Source organism: Octopus bimaculoides, chromosome 19 (assembly GCF_001194135.2).
Source record: "Octopus bimaculoides isolate UCB-OBI-ISO-001 chromosome 19, ASM119413v2, whole genome shotgun sequence".
Lineage (NCBI taxonomy): Eukaryota > Metazoa > Mollusca > Cephalopoda > Octopoda > Octopodidae > Octopus > Octopus bimaculoides.
Genome location: NC_068999.1, coordinates 50,814,384 through 50,817,490, shown reverse-complemented (window position 1 = coordinate 50,817,490; position 3,107 = coordinate 50,814,384).

The following is a 3,107-nucleotide window of genomic DNA, read 5'->3' as shown; positions in this document are numbered from 1 at the left end:
TTCAGATTTACAGTCATTACCTTAAGTGACTCCTTCAACTAAGAACGTTAATGTGCAAGGGGCTACGTTGTCCTTCAAGCAGCTCTAAATAGTAGCCAATTGTCTCTCACGTCAAACACTTAAGGAATTAAGAAGAAAAATTAAGTTTATATAGATGAGCGTTCTCCAGGGAATCTTATGTCTAAAATCACTGTTGGATCTTGTGGAGTGGGAATTCTGCTGAAGATAGGAAGGCAGGAGTACGGATTTGAAATTTAAATTAAAAGCACCCCCAATACCTCCACTGCTATCCCTACCACCACGAACAACATTAACCGCAACAATGAAAATAGTGTATTAGAGATAATGTTATTAACCCTGTTTTCTTATTATTCAGTTGGCTACTTCCTTCAACAGAACTTATATCCTAATTTCTGTGTGCTAGTATACCGGTTTGAAGAATCAATTGAGTGTTATCTGTCAGTACTCGAGAAGATGAAGTCTGAACAAGAATAATTTTCCAGTGCTAGTCGCAGGAGTGGCTGTGTCGTAAGTAGCTTGCTAACCAACAATATGGTTCTGGGTTTATTCACTGCGTAGCACCTTGCGCAAGTGTCTTCTACTATAGCCTCGGACCACTCGTCTTTCTGTAACAACAGATGAGAATCGCCAAAGGATCGTTTTATCGACGCCTGTGGCTTCAATGTGAACGAAAGAGGATAAAATTCACGGTGTTTTAGGGAAGAGCAGCGATCGAAGTATCATTAGACTTGAAAGATATAATGATGCGAGAATACCATATAATTGTTATAATTATTGTCCTTTATTATAGTAGGCAGCGGCGTTTCAGGGAGGGGAGGAGGAGAAGAAGAAGAAGAAGAAGAAGAAGAAGAAGAAGAAGAAGAAGAAAGGCACTTTCCCCATTGACAGCCGACATTTAAGGGAATATCTGATAAAAAAAAGAATAACACAGAAATTTAAAATCAATGATGTGAATCCATTTCTACGTAGGGATCAGTGGAAAGGTCCCCCCCCCTTTTACATTATACCAATTCGTCTGGATAATTGAATCTAATGAGTTATAGGTATGACGTCACAGTATGCCATCGGCAAGCATTTCTGTTTACCCTTGCCTTACAACTTTTACACCGTTGTGCAATATTTGAAATTGAGAAAATGCCAAAAACAAAGGTGTGTTAATTCTGAGAAAGTATAACATCATTAAGATATTTTAAAATGAATGTATTTGTTTGCTGTAGCAAGTGCATTACATTGTCTTTCTCTAACTGAATATATTCAACATAGAAGACTCAGGAGTTGAACAGTAACAGAAGGTATTGATTAAATATACCCATGTTGCAATTAAGATTTTTACAATCGGCTTCCTTGCGTGTGAAATTTAGTAGAAGCGTCTGCATGCTTAATGAAACAATTAAGTAGCTAATTTTCTTTTAAATTGCCACACGCTACAAATCTAAGGCCAAATTAATTATCCGTTAGTTATCTCATTAAAGGAAGATGCTCATTGAATTAAAATGGTAAATATTGAAAGGAAACCTATGGGATCATAGTAACCGTATTATGGATCCAGTTTTAATTTTTATTATTTTTTTTGTCATGTGTGTGAATTGTATAAGGTATCAGAAATTTGATAAGGTTGTATTAAGTTTCTCGTTGTATTTAGCATCGTTTTGTAAATCATTGTCTTTCTTGTGATCAAGTTAAATTTTCATCACTTAAATGAGTGTTGGCGAAAGGTCTCACAATCAAAGAACTGCGGTTTCGATCCCGGGACGAGCGGTGTTTTTTTGCCCTTGTGCCCTTGTGCAAAATACTTTATTTTACGTGGTTCAAGTCGATTGAACTGTGAGTGCCATCTATAATCGGTAGGTTAACCCTGCGACAGACCAGCGTCCCGTTCAGAAGTGTTTCTAATCTCAATCACTTTTACACGTGTTCTCCAGACTTGACTAGCCCGGATTTTTTTCTTGTTGGGATACCTGAAAGAGAGGGCTTACGTCAACAAACCGGACACCCTGGTGCAACTAAAGGAGAACATCAATAGAGAAATCAGAGAAGTAGGATCTAAAACTTTTGAGGGTGTTACGGTGCAAGTTTTGGAAAGAGCACGGGCGTGCGAAGCCGAAAATGGCTCCGATTTAAGCGATGTCATTTTTCATAAGTAATGTGGTAGCTTTGCAGAATGTGACTTGCGCATATCGGTTTCCATTATGTCCTTTATATTGTATCAAAGTTGCATGCATTTATTCATAAAGATAAAGAAGTTATTAAAAATTGAAATCCATCAGTGACAATTGGAACACCCTGTACATATCCAAAACAGAATGTTTGCGAGTACAACTGAAATCAGGCTCTTTACTAGCTAAATTGAATACATCTATGTGTTATTAATTATCATTCATTTTCAATTTTTCGACTCTGTATATTATGATAGCACCAACCGTCCTAGTTTTCTATTGCAGAAAGTAGCCCTAGATAATTTTCTCTAGTTACAGTTTTATCCTTTATCGACATAAATATATTTCGCTTAGCCACAAGTCCTTACTCAGGTACTCAACTAAGAGTCCACAGCATTATTGTTAATGTTTATAAGATAATCGTATCTTCCTTTGTCATCTCAAATTGTCGTGTCCGTGTGTGTGTCTGTGCGTGTTTGTGTATAACAAATACAACGTTGTCTTATTGATCCTGCAAGATGTTTGATGTGAAATCATAGGCTGAAACAGATGTTTTAATTTGGAGGAGACATTTCGCCAATATAAAAGCATGCAGTCGTTTTATTTCGTCTTTTACTATTAACAAATACTTAACACATTAATCAATCAATTGTTTGCTCTGTTGTCTGATCAGTCAGTCTGTTGCAGTCTCCGACATTATCTATTATATGCACTTATCTGCTTCTCTATGAAGGAAGAGCAGGTCAGTGCACGTCTTCGATAAAGTGACAAATAATAATGTCATTGTGTATTTTTCTTGCTCACTGTCACTGTCTTTTCGTTTCTATCTGCCTGTATAACTGTCTGTCTGTCCGTCTCTCTCTCTCTCTCTCACTCTCTCTCTCTCTCTCTCTCTCTCTCTCTCTCTCTCTCTCTCTCTCTCTCTCTCTC